Genomic DNA, 14,656 nt, shown 5'->3' with positions numbered 1-14,656 from the left:
CAGGTAGGTTCTGATGAGTGCAGGGTGGGATTTCAGGGTATGGTGGGGAGCTCAACTTCTTTTTAAGAAGCCTCAGCACTTACAAACATCGGTGTTAAGCTGCTGCTGTAAGATTTGCAAATTCAAGCACTTCAGAAATGCCAACATTAAAGTTTCATATCCAACTTAAATCACTTCTCTCAGCCATTGATCACTGGCTCACACACATTTTTCCCCTGACAGACCTCAAGAATGTGTGGTCAATGTGTGATTTGATATGACACTGGCTTCAGCTGCAAAAGTGCGTAATAGTTCCAAATCCTGTTACCACCAGCTAGTCAACGACTTCCTCTGTGCCACAGTTTCTTGTCCGCAAGTGGTGCCAGGATAACTCTTCGTGGGGCCACGCTGTCAGCTCAGTTATGGGCACTACTTGGTTTAAAAATGAATGGCTTTGCCCACACATGTGGCATTTCATACATTGCACAGGATGGATGTGCTCTGTGTCAGCCTGGAGGTAAAAAGATTTGTGTGAGGATGGAAACTGTCCTGTGGGACCCCTTCCCTCTTTGCTGCAGAGTGAGACAGAGCCCACAGGAAGGCAAGGGGTGACCTCATGGTCCAGATGATGGAAAGTGCACGGCTGCCACCACTGCCACCATTACTTGGGTTTCACAAAACATATTTCTCAGAGACAGCTGCTGGCTAATGGTTCCCCAGATTTCTGCTGACTGGCTTGAGATGCTGCTTGTCTGATTTACAGAAATGCTCATCATTCATAGCTGCAACTTGAGTCACTGAGAGCTCTGCCACTGCGGCTGCAAAGAGTGTAGGGTCTCTCTGAAGAGCCAGAGCCTGGGCAGATGGACATTCAAAACCAACACAGCTGTGCCTTTACTTTTAGGGTCTTTAGTTTCTTGTCCACAGGACAGTTACAGTGCCAGTTCCTAGCTTGGCAGGGGTGGTGAGGGTACATGCTGGCACAGCATGAGGAAGCAGACCGAGCCATGCTACTCACCAGAACGTGCAGGGATGAATAGTTCCATCTCACATCAGCCTTTCAATCTTGTGCTGAAAAGGGAGAAACAGGATCAGTCACTGAATAACAAGGAAGAAGCAAGCCATCATGTTGACTTGGCATTAAGTGCTCCTCTAGAGATTAAAGCAAAGGTTCTGTTTAAAAGCTGGAGGAACTTGCAAGGGAGCTGAAGCTGAAAAAAAGTTATGATATGCCTTGTCTAACTTTTAAGTGGATGACTTTTTCAGAGCTACTAATGAAAATAAGTCAAACAGCCTATGGCTCACTATTGGTCGTTCCTCTTCACTTAGGGACCAGTTAATACCAGATCGCTGTAACGAGTATCCAGCATGTGTCATTCCCAGACACTTCACCCCCACGGAGATCTTCTGCCACCGCTGCCAATACCTTGTTTGCAGTGAGATCTATGGGCTGGCAGTTCACCTTTGGGCTCCATGGGAAAGTAATTGCAGGAGGAAGCGCGGAGAGGCCTGCTTTTGTCAGGCAGGCTCTGGCAGCTTGTCAAACTGGCAGCTTCCAAGTGCAGGCGAGAAGTCGTCTTTTAGCCTGGTTTCCTGTGAAAACAAGGCTGTTAGGATCAGACCATGATTGGCTTTAACTCAAGCTAGCTAACAAGCTACAGTAAAGATCTTAAAAAAAATAAAGTCCTCTAAATTTCATAAAAATAGAGAAGCATGTGGAGAAAAGTGTTATTATTGATGCTGCTGCAGAGGAAAAGGCAGGGAGAAATTGCCTCCTAGACATTGTCTTCAGCAGATGCTGCTGGCTATGGATGTACTCACCAACTAATCCACAGGCACAACGCTCCAAGGAACGGCTTGTGCTGCCTTCTGCCTGAGTGACACTAAAGGAAAGGAAGAGACACGTGATTGCCGTGGGGGCCACAGGCGACATGAGAGAGAACTGGTGAAAGGAAAGGTCCAGGAGATGAGGAAAGGAGAGCTGAGGCTGTTCTGCAGAGAGCTTAGCATTCGGAGGCCCTGTGATCATCTATTGGAAGAAATTTGTTGGCTATGGCAGTGCAAGTAATGTAAGACAGCCCACAAAAAAAAACAGGCTTCATGAAACAGCTTGGGTTTTTATTGGGTTCTTTGGTAGGAATTAGTAATACTCCTATTAATTTTAAACTTTTTTGTTTATTTTCCCTTTTGGGGAGAGGATTAGAAAGTTGGTTAGCTTAAATCTGTCTCTTAGGTGATTCTGATATAATTTTGGGCTCTCTGATTACTAACCAGAAGAAAAATAATATGCTTGGAGATTTCTTGCCACCTTGCACAGAGTGTCAGACCATCTTGATGCCAGAGAATGAGCCTGCTGACACCAAGAGCCAACCTGGATCCCCACACTCCTCTAGTTCCCACACTGATGCCTGAAACCATACTGTACAAAGACATCAAAAACCAGCTACAGAAATCCAGGTAGAAAATCCATTTCAGGCACGATAACAGATTTTTTTCCCTATCCAACATATTCCAAAGCAAAAAACTCTTCCTAGTACAGTCTATACTTCAAGAAACATTTGTTTTTGTTCTCAGGAGGGACATTTTAGGACTCAGCTTTGCTACAAACATTTCTGCATAGCGAGTGTTGCTCACCTGCTCATTCTGAGGTGGAGTGGCAACCTTTGGACTGTGATAGTGAACACAACTTCACCAAAGCTTTGGAGCCAGTACTGTTCTTCCCATACCCCTGTCACAATCTCAGTTGCAATTGATGGTCCAGGCGTGCTGGGATCAGTAATGATCTGGTCCATTTATGACTTTGCCATGACTGCAGTGTCAGGAAGGGCCATATCCCAGCCATGGCTGTCAGTGTGGTTTCAGTGCTGAAGGCCACCTTTTCCAGCAGATGTGATCTGCCTGAATTTACTGTTGTTTTCTGCCTGAAGAGAAGAGAACAAGGACTTTATGCTTTCCCTTCTTGTGCCAGCACACTCAGCAGTGACAACTGGCAGCCAGAAGACCTCAAGTTGGATCTTCCCTTACCCTGGACCTTCTCAACAGCACTGAAGCTAATGGGCTGGAGCAGGTAGGACTGATGTGGCAGATACAACTTTATAATGGAGAGGGTGCCTGAGAAGCAGTCTGTTAATCTGACTAAATTTAAAGCTAGCAGCTAGAAAACAGCCTCAAAGCTTTTTGCTTTTAGCTGAGCCTGTTTAGCACCATAAATGGCAGAGAGGACAGGGAGTGGAAGAGCCCAAGCTCATTAATCAGAGTAAGACAGCACTTAAGGAACAGGCTCTCGCACAGAAAAATAGTGTTTAGCTTAGCTCCTGCAGTAATTTTTGGGACATAGATTAGTGTTTTTGCAGAGAAAAGGGATGGAAAGCTGAGCAAGTTGTTCATGTGTCTTCCTGCTTCAGCATACATATATCTCCCATTCAGCTGCACTTGGCAAACCAAGGGAAGAGACTGCACTTGGCAAACGAAGTTGTATTTAGCCTGTAGCTAGAAATGTTTATAATTTGTTCCTGAAAACAGCCCTGAGTATGTCATTGCACTGGAAAGTGTTCAGCTGGTGTCAGCTGAAGTATAGCAGGTAACTGGTCCCTAAGGCAAGGAGCCTGTGGACTCAGGTATGTCTTGTTTTAAAACACCCACCGCTCGCTGCAGTCTTGCCTATGTGAAAGGCTGAGCTGCTTTGTGATTTATTTTTAAAACTCCTTGGGGTCAAATCATCTCTGTGAAGGAGGATTTAATGAGAAGGACTGACAGAGACCCATCCTGCTCCTCTTGCTATTTGATGATGAAATTTTAACCAGCATCTCCTCAGAAGACAAACTGTGAGGCAGGCCAGTTTAATCTAATTGCTATTTCTATCAGATTTACATTGCATCCCCAGGGATTTCAAAGGCATTTAATGTAGAATGATTTGCACTGGTACTTGTGTACCCTGACTAGCAACCCCTGTCTTATAATGTAATGGCAGCCCCTAAAGCCACCAGTGCAACCACGTCATCAGCCACCCTTCTTCACTTCAGGAACTTGTGCCACATGAGGAGAGCAGGAACATTTCTCTGAGCAGAACAGGTCAAACCCAGCAAGTTAATCAGGGAAACATTTACCCGTAGGCTGGGTTTGTGGCAGCTCCTCAGGACTCCAACCAGAAAACCCTCTGAACAGCTGATCATCTAAAAGCTTGGGAGGACTGGGAAGCATACAGGCAGAGTTTGTCTTCACTAGCGCACTAAGCCATGGTTTAAGGGCTCCTGAGCACTTGTTATGGCCAAGCATTTTGTAGGCATCATGGAAGAGGGATGGGGAGAAATGGGTTGTAATTCCAGCAAATCTGTGAACTTCTCCAGCCAACTATGGCTAGAAGCATCTTTGACTCAAGGCTCTGAGCCTTTTGAGGTATCCTTCCTTCTTCTGCCAGGAGAAAGAAATGTTCTTACTGAAAATGAGGGCTGGAGGGGGATGCAAACTGCACCTAAGCACCTTCCAGCCTTTCAGGACACTTGCCTTCGAATCTCAGATTTGAAACTCAGACCCCACTTGAATGAAAAGGATAATGACCAGCACACACCTTAAAACACCTTGGCCCAGGCTCTGCATTTCTTTTGCCTCAAACAGTGAGCTGCATTTTCTCCAACTTTAATTGGCGTCATCAGATTGTGATGGCAGCTTTCCATTTCAAATAGTTAATTTTACTTTATGAGATTGATCCCTTTAGTAATTTGTTCTTTGCAGTTACTGCAGATAGTAATGATCAGAATATTTAAAATATTAGACTGCAGCTTTTCTGCAATGGCCAAAAAAGAAAAAAAAATCTGGAATATCAGAAGGTAATGACAAAGTGGTTGGACGTTAAAGCCTTTTCCTGGCCAGGATTTGGTTTATATTAGGTAGAGAAACTGAAGTTTTATTTTAAAATTTGAGGAAGGAATTGTGGCCCCGAAAGACAGAAAGCTTCTTCTAACTCCATCCGCCCTAAGAAAAGACATTGCTTCTACCCACAGCCCTTGCCTTGCATTGCCTACCCAAGTAGACAATTCTGAAGAGCCACCCAGACCATGACCACTATCACTGCTTGTGGCAGCAGATTGCAGTCTGAAAGCAACACCCATCCCCGGGTGATATACTTGAATCTTTTTGTTTTCTTTGATACTATCATTATGTTGCAAAATCATCTAGTCCCACCTATTTTTCATTTATGGCTTAATGTAGCCTAAGTTTATATCATCTGAGTAATCACCAGTATGCAGGATTTTCACTCTGTGAAGCATAGGAGTTCTCGGTAGACATTTTAATTTTTATCAGCTGTCATACCTTTAGAAGGTAATTAAACACTCTTCATTTTCCATTTAAAATGGTGTACAAACGCCGGACATTAAAACCAGAGAGTTTTCCAAAAGCGAACATGCGGGTAGCTTCAAACTTTCCTTTGGCACCCAGCCATCAGCAAAGTTCAGCAGAAGTTCACCATTTCCCATTGTGTAAGACTATTTGTTTAACATTTCTTTTGTCTGAAATGGCCTTGTCAAATGACATCTCTACATAATTTTCATTTGGCCCTTCACTCGCATCTGAGCTGTCACTCCTGTAGAAGCAGTTTGACTTTAGGTTTAACAGGAATATAAGCATAAGTAGATAAAAGTTTTTAAAAAATTCACTTAACTTTTCAGCTTAATCATAAAGTCATGCTTCAAAAAGAGACTGGGCAGCCTCAGAATCTCATGGTGTAAAAACCCAAAGGCACTTCCAAGGATCAAGGTTCAATAACTTGGCTTGCTTCACCTTTGTAGATAGGCTAGCCTGGGTTTTGCAGCCAAATTCCAATCTCTATAATTATATTTTGACTAGATAAAAAAAAAGTGCCTCACATTGTTTTGAGTGAAGAACATATCCTTCTTCACATCCTGTCCTGCATGGCAATGCTGAGCAGGGTTAAATGCTCATCACCTTCCCCTCCCTCAACGTGAAGCCATCCACGTGCTATAAGTACATGTCATCTGTGATGCCCTACAGGGTTCCTGTGACACAGTGTGTCCACATTTGCTCTATATGATATAATGACATCCCCCTAAACAAATTAATGTCATCTCCTGGCAGGTCTGTGTTTCGGAATTTAACTGGGGGCTGAAATCAGAGTTGCTGTTACCGCTCTAGTTACTGCTGCTCAGGCTATGGCTGTGCATGCAACTCCTCCAATCAAGGCTTCCACCATGGACCTGTCTGCATACCTACTCATCTAGCTGATATTGAACCAGTATAGCAGTATTTTCTCTTATTTTAAGACTAATAAAGATAATATGGAAAGGGGTCTTCCTGAGACCTTGTAAAGTGTTATATTGACAGGTAATATCGCTACACATTGAACAGATCCACCTCTACTAGTATTTGATAGGCAAATGGAAAAGAGCACATTACTGCTGGCATAGAATCGTGTAGGTTGGAAGGGACCTCTGGAGGTCTTCTACCTCAACCTCCTCATCAAGGCAGGCCCAGTTACAGCAGGTTAATTGGGACCATGTCCAGTCAAGTTTTAGATATCTCCAAAGACGGAGATCTTACAGCCTCTCTGGGCAACCTATTCCAGTATTTCCTTGTCCTCATGGTAGAAAATTCTTTTCTTCTATAGAGTTGGAATTTTTATCTGAAAGGGACATACAATCAAAAGGAAAAAAAAAAATCAGCCTCAGCTGGATCTAGAAGTTACAGTCATTTCTGGCGTGGTTTGCTCAGCCCTCAAAATTTCCTCCTTAGCGTTTTTCCACTGCAAACAAAATCACATTTATCTCAATCTGCTCAATTGTCCATATACCTTACTTGTGTCCTAGAAACTGCCAAGGCTATGTCTCATTTTAATTTCTTGATGGCCTTGCTCAAAGGCCTGCTGTCATTGCATGGAAGTCCAGTATATTTTAAAAAGCAATTACAGAAAATGATACAGTTACAGAAGACTTCCAGACAGCTTCTTTGGACTCAATATGAAAGAGTTAAATGACTGCAGCAAGAGCAGTTGCCATCAGCGGCGTCGTCTTATCAAGGGTCAGCGTGTATAGCAAGAAAGTAATGTAAGTTGATGCAAGGGATGTAAACAAAACATCCCCAGCAGGATCCTGTGCCAGCCCTACACCACACCCCAAAAAGCACTACCCTCCTGGGGGTGCATCCTCCCCCTGGCCCCAGCAAGTCTCTGCTGTTTCCTTTTCGTTGATCTCCTGCAAAAGGGAGGAGGAAATTAGTTCAGTTAATGCCCCTGCGAGCTAGGAGCGACAGAGCACACTCCTCACGTCACAGCATATTTCATCATCTATGCAGATTTAATCAGGAGACACAGATCTCTGTTTTTAAAGGGACTGGGGCTGTTGCTGGTGCAACATGCCAGCACTGTACTGCAGAACCGTGTGCGAAAGGGAGCTACGGCTCAGACAGATGCTCTCAGCTTGCAGCTCTCTTTCTCTCCCAAATATTTGATTTGTTTTCAATTGCGGTCACTAGACTGGCCCTCGCTGCTGACAAGTGACACTGCAGCAACATCTTTCTGATGCTTCCTCTAATCTACTGTACCGTTCCTTCACTGTTGGAGATGTGGTGATGCTAACACCGTACACATCAAATGTCAGCTGAGAGACAGGCTGTCCCCAGAAGGAGAGCCATCTGAATTGATAAAAGATGAAAAACTTGATGTGATCACAAGAATTAACAATCCTAAACATGTCTCCAAGAGGCTTTTGACAAGCTCCTGATTGTCACATACATTCAGTGAGCTGCTCCTTGCCGCAATATCATCTTCTTCAATATCCTTAGAGAACCGAAAATAATGCAAGTTAGTTGTATCTTTGCCTTACACCGGGGATGCTTCAGCTCTTCCCTGTTCTCGTACTTGAGTGATACATATCTATCTATACAGTATAAATCAGAAAATGACTACCTTTGGCACCTATAATTTGAAATATTCCTCCTCTAACAAAATTAAAGACTTCTAAAATGCTGGTTCATGATGTCAAAGAGCTGCTGCTTGTTATCTCATAGGAACCCACATTTCTGCAGTGGGATACACTTGGAAGTTTGTAAATGAATATTTATTTCAAATTTGAGACTTAAATCAGGAATACGTATTATTTCTCTGAGACTTAAAAAATATTTTTTTTTTAATACTCATAACATTATGGGAGAGCTTTGAGCAATCCCTTCCCTGCCCCAAAGTAATATGGAGGAAGGGCAACGAGGAGGGTTCAGATTTCAGAAAACATCTGAAAATGTTCTTGAAAATGGAAGAGTTTATTCTCCAGCATTCCAATGGGGAAAATAAAATTGTGTAAGATGCAAAATCATATCTTTAACATAGCATATTTTTCATTTAACAAAGAAAACCAAGGAATAATTTCCAGCCCACTGGAAGGAAGTGCAGCTATTTGCACAGTGTACTCATGCAGGCTCCGTCTGTGTTAACATGCGCCACAAGCTGTAGCTATTTTAATGCTTTTTAGCTACAGCATTCTTACATGTCATCGAAAACATCCGGCTTTCTACGAAACAAATCTGTACTCTAATGAGGTAGTTGTCTAGAATACATATTCCTTTACACGTTATCAGATAGGAAGTTCGAAAAGGAAACAATGAAATACACACAAACCAGACCAAAGACAAAGATTCTGCGTATCTGGTATAAGGGTCTGCTTATGTCCTAAGTGGAAAACAGTTCCTTAGTTCCTTCTCTTTCCACAGTGTTTTTACTATTCTTTGCGGTTTTTTTTCCCCCCACAAGGCTAAGCATGAAATCTGGTTTCTTCCCTGGTTCTCTACCTATGCGACTTTGCCCATTACAAAGAGTTGTTAATGAATATGATTAAGCTGGCACATCATTAAGTAACATGAAACTACTTCATATATATTCCTCCTAATATACTAGTTCTTTCCTGTGTATCAAGAGAAGATTTATAAATTTCCTCTCATTTGTCCCAAAGGAGTTTACTCCTTTACACTTTTATAGTTAGACTATGTCTAATCTGAATTTATCTAGTGTCCTTCTGCTTTGACCTTCACCACACTTCCCAGATCTGATTTTCTGGTTGATGACTGGGTCTGTTTTCACTTGACTTCCTACAGGGTCCTAACCCCACTGTGGTTTTGCTCTCAGAAAGCAAAAAATCCCACATGGGGTTTCAGGGCAGGTGCAGTTGCCCTTGTAGACTTTTCAGCCAGCCAGCCTTGCCTCCTCTGGGCCCAGGGAGAGCTCACAGCAGGGTCATCACCTACAAAATGGTGGGAAGCTTAGCCATGGTCCTGCTTTCTCCAAGCTTAGAGTTTGTGGTTATCTCTGAAGGCTCTGACTTGTCCATCTTCTCATGCCTCACTCCTGTGGGACCATACTTATTTGAAAAGCAGAGCCCTTGTCCTCTGTCCCTTCATGGGAGGCTGGTGTCATAAGCTTTTTTCATGATGCAGGGTGCCTGTCTCCCTCGGGAAGGTTATTCATGCTGCCTGGTTTCATGCATCCAGTTTTGGTGCCTTAGGAGATGCTAAAAAAAAATAGTCATCACCAGAGAGCATAGCTTGGCTGCACTGAACCACGTGTGAATTAGGCTCCCCTGACCGTAAGCAGAGCCAAGGCAAACCAGCTTTCTAAAGTGGACATTTAAATTAGGCAGTAAGATTACTGCCTGCACCTTACTGTAACGAACTTCCATCACCTGTCCAGCGCTCATCCCAAGCTTGCCGTTTGGCTTTGACATGATGGTCAGTGCACAGGTGGGAATTACAGCTCATGTAGATGTAGGAAAACACAGGATTTCGTCATGCTCAGGTCTAAATTTTATTTTAATTGCTTGTAAACCAAGGTCAGGGTGCTGCTAAAGCCTCGGGATAAAAGTGTCATTGTAGCAATTTCCTTTACATTGTCTGAAGGACTAAATGAACTAAACATTTAATTTTGGTGACAGACTTGCAATTAACCCAACAGTAGGTTGGTGAGGGACTGCAAATACAGTGGGACATTTATAACTTCAAGACTTTTTTTTGCATGCTGAAGCAATAAAGCTAATTCAATAAGTAATTTTTCTGAAGAGATTCTTTCTTCAGGTCTCAAAATGTGTATGTCTGCCAGCTCATCTTTCCTTTGCAAATAAAATTTTTTATCTTTTCATCAATTTCTCCCACCACCAGGTTTCAAAGAGGGATGTTCAGTTATCTAAATGCTGAAGCTAGTTTGGGCACTTGCCAGCTTTGAAGGCATCCTGTTCACTATACATCAGACCGCTTTGAAGGATGCCTTTCATCTAAAATATTCCACCCTTTAGAGCTACATTTTATCTATATTTTACTGAAAGAAGTTTTTTTCACCTCCCACTGGCATCCAAAGGAAATTTTGTGGCAGGGCGGAGGTAAATTAAAACTGACTCCGAAAAGGGAGGATTATTTTTGTTACTGAACCCAGCAAATGCCTCTGTCAGAGAGCTGTGAATACCAGGAAGGACAGTTGCTTCCTGTCAAGTGGAAATGCTGCATTTATTTAGACAGCACACCTCAACCCACATTCTGGACAGTGATCATAAGAGATGCCAGGGCACACATGGGACAATAATGGAGAGCACTCAGGAAACATCTGGGCTGGTACAGCATCATGAAGACGAGGGAGGCAAGCGTTCCTCGTTTTCACTTCTAGCAGAAGATAACGTAAAAACAGCACATTGCAGCACCAAGATGTTTACAAATACGAGCTTCAGAAACACGCAGACACCTTATGGCACAAAAATAACCCAGTTTAGATCTATCTCAAGGTTGACAAGGAAGTTCTTTGAGTCAATGAAACAACGTTCCCTGCAAACCTGGACCTGAAACTAAGCCATAGATGCCTTCCAAACTTAGATGACTGAGTTCCCTTGTCCTGATGATTTACACTTGCCTTCTGCTTTGCACTCTGTGATTCAGGCAAAGGTCAGCAAAGCTACTGTGAAGCTATCTCAGCTCACAATCTGTAGCCCACATAGAAATAGGAGCTACCTGAAGTGTCCCCAGGGAAAACATACTGGCTCACATTTCACTCTTTTTTTTCACTCCTTCCTGTAGACTCATTGTACCTTTGGGTTCTTATCTGAACCAACGTATTCGCTCCGTCAGCAGCTAAAAGGAAGACACGGGTAACTTCCTCCAATGTTGGAAGATACAAGCCTAGAGTTTTACTCATACAGTGCAATATTTCTTTATTAAGAGCACCATGAAATCCTGATCCCTGTGAGATAACAGTTGCTAAGTTAAGTCATTGCCGACAGGGAATTTTCATCCTTTCACTAAGACAAGCTGTATTTGTGCTTTTATACATAGTTTTTTTCACTAGTGACACCAATGTGAGAATTATCTAAAGAACTGAGTGGGACCGTCAGATGCTGCAGAGTAAGAAGTGTGTTCTGGTGGTTGAATGGTCTGGAGGTAAGAGGGGAAATCCTTCTTGGGGATTATTTGCTTGGGAATTACTTGACAAGTGAAAAACTATCTTAGATGAAATACGGATGTGATCTAGTGTAGATTAACTTTACTAAATTCATACAAATAATCTAATTGCTTCTCTAGTTCTCAGCACCTAAACCTCTGCCATTGTATCACTATGCAAAAAGCCTGAATGATAAGAACTCTTAATAACATGCTGGAGGACTATTATGACATCACTTTTAAAGATAAAAAAATATTAAAATATGTAAAGTAACAGGAGCAATGATGGTTTAAGCACAGTAACATACAGCAGGCAGAAAACAGCCATGATTACTAGCTAGCAACTGAGAATTTTCAGCAGCAAAATAACTACTTCTTTCTCGTGACCCCATCTTGCAACCTCTGCTGTGGACAGAACTATTGATCCAAGAGAGAACGTTTTGCTCAGAGGCTCGAATTCAGACTCCCTGTAAGCAAGCAGCTCTGCTCCACGCATGCTGCCCAGCAGTGCGCTCCAGCCAAGTAGAGATGACCTTGTAATTCACAGTCTCCTTATTTTCTAAAAGGTAAGTCCTAGCCCGATCCAGGTACTGTTTTGGTTGTTTTGTTTTGTTGTTTTTTTTTTTCTTTCAGCTGCATATGTACAGGTACTTTCTTGTGAGTTATTTCAGAAAATAGAGTTCCTCTCTCTCTTGCAGCCATCCAGATTTCAGGCCAGCTTTCACTTGCCTTCCAACCTTCTTATCAAGTGAGTCATCTTCCATGCTTCCTGTAGCCTGGATTCATTCCTTCTTTGGCAGATGGGATTTCTCCTCCCACTCTTCCTCCACAGACTCCTTGAGCAAGTCATCTTGCTTCCCTGCCTCAGCTTTTTCATCTCTAACATGGGAATTGGTACACTTCCCTTTGGAGGGAAGTGTATCACTTCTATCTGCAAAATACTGTGATGACTGCCACAGAAAACATTATCCATAGCGTGCTTTCACAAGGGTATCAATGAACAAAGAAACGTATTGCCTTTCTCTTCCCAGCTAACCACATCTTGGGAACAGAAGGTTATAGTCACACCAAGCAGATGCTGATGAACAAGTATCAGCTGCTCCACAGACAGGGCTGGTGTGGGAGGTAAGGGGCAAAAATGGAGGTTTCCTACATGGAGCTGAGGATTTATGGGGCTCAGCTTTAGAAGAGAGAAGATGCTTAATGGACCAAGCACAGCCAAGCTGGTTTCTGGGACAGAGACAACTGTGATGAAGAGTAAAGGCTGGAGGCACTTTTAGCTCCTCCTTCAGGAACAAACCTGAGATTTTAGCAGACAGCCCTGGTAACTGTCCTTCCTCCACAGCCCTGACAGAAAACACAGTCCCCTGAGAAAAAGTGCAGCACTATAGAGAGTGCTGGGGTTAATGAAAACATCATCCATCTCTCCACTTGGCACTTGGACTGTGCCAATATTGACCAAATCGCTGATGTTATTAAATGGCCTCCCTTTCGTTTGAAATGCAAACATGTAAATATTAGTGCTACCTCTAATGAGACCTGGAGAATGCACATACCCAAAACCCCCCATTCATTACCCTTACGCCTCGCTTAGAGTGCAGAGGCTGTTTGGAAATGATGTGCTGTATCTCAGCCAGATTAGGCCCCATTATAAGAAAGCTACAAGCAGAAACAGCTTGCAGTTTATGCTGGACACCAGCTTGTGAATTGAAAACGATATGGAAATGCTCTGTATTCATGTTTCATCTGTATTTTCTCAGCTCCAAGTTAAGGTCTGAAAAGCTCTCCGTGCAGTCACAGGTGTGTGAGAACAGCGGAGCACTCCCAGGACAGACGGGGAGAGAAACATCATAGTGCCTCCCTGCGATGAACGGGATGGGACCGAAAGACATCTGAACTCCCTCGACTTCCGGCACTGCTTTAAATTATTTTCACAGTTGCACCAAGCGAAACAGGACCCAGCCCTGCACACGCTTTATACACATTCTTTGCAATGAGCATGGACTCCTGCTCTGGAGGGTAAATAAAATAGGAGGGTCTATAAATCTTGGAAAATTGCTTTCTCTTTCCGCAGAAGATCTACTTCCCTGGCCTCCTCCAGGGCAGACTGGGTAACAGTCTCCAACTCATCTCCTAGCCCACAAGGTTTGTGTATTTATAGAATATCTTGGAAAAGATTTTGTGATTTACATGTGATTTTCTGCTGGAGAGGATACTGAGCAATTCTCCTACAATACAAATAATATTCTGCATATATTGTTATGAAAGCCTTTTGTAATACTGCTTCCTAGTACAAAGACTTTTTTTTTGTTGGCGTCGCTTACATCTGGTATCTTTTGTGGGCTGTGAACTACTCACTGAACCATTTGCATTATTCTTAATACCATTGTGGCTGAGATGAGAGCTGAGCTTTACTAGCAGGACATGCATGTTGAAACCAGTTGTAATGCTAGGGATGTGTATGTTCAAAGTGCTGTTCAAATACCGCAAAACAAAACTTTGCACCATGCGGGCAAGGAACCGCTAAGTATTTATTCCTGTTTCACTGAGGACTGAGAAACTGAGGCACTGAAGTTGACGCTGTGCCCAAACGAGCCCAGTGCACAGCCCAGCCTGGGACCCCAAAGCTGACCCTCACCTTCCAGTCCCAACCACACCGAACGAAGAGCAGGCTCCTTGTATTTTGCAAATGGTTAGCTGCATTCGAAGCAGCCCTAATACTATTTTGCACCATAGAAACACAACCTTTGGTGCACAGCAGGGGAGGGGATGTTCCCACCCAGTTTCGGAAGTTATTGGGCTAGATTGCTCCCTGACCAACACCATGGAGTTGGGTAAGGACGAACTTCCTCCAGTACTTCTTTAGTTGTACACACAAATATTTATGTATGGCGTTCATTCTCCCTTCTGGTCACAGTGTAGAAAAAATAGCTAACACTTAGATAACACTTAATCCAGTTAAACAGAATAAGATTAATGGAGGCAGCTATTTTCTGAAAGGAAGTCCAGGAGCCCAAGTGGCTGTGGAGATGATTCAGTATTCTCATTCCCCAATTACCGGGATGTGTGTTAGGACATTTAGGAACCTGATTTGGTCCTCACTGAAAAAGAAAAACACTGATCCTCTCCTTCCTGATAACTGAGATCTGCTCAGTCTCTTAGTTACTCTGTTTTTCTGTTCACTTAGCTGCTCCACCTGCAGCTAAAGTCACAAGTGTTGGCGTCTGCTAAAGAGTACAAATAGGTCAGCCTTTTTCCTCCA

This window comes from Chlamydotis macqueenii, chromosome 8 (assembly GCF_036417535.1).
Source record: "Chlamydotis macqueenii isolate bChlMac1 chromosome 8, bChlMac1.mat, whole genome shotgun sequence".
Classification (NCBI taxonomy): domain Eukaryota; kingdom Metazoa; phylum Chordata; class Aves; order Otidiformes; family Otididae; genus Chlamydotis; species Chlamydotis macqueenii.
Note: the sequence above shows the minus strand (reverse complement) of the source record.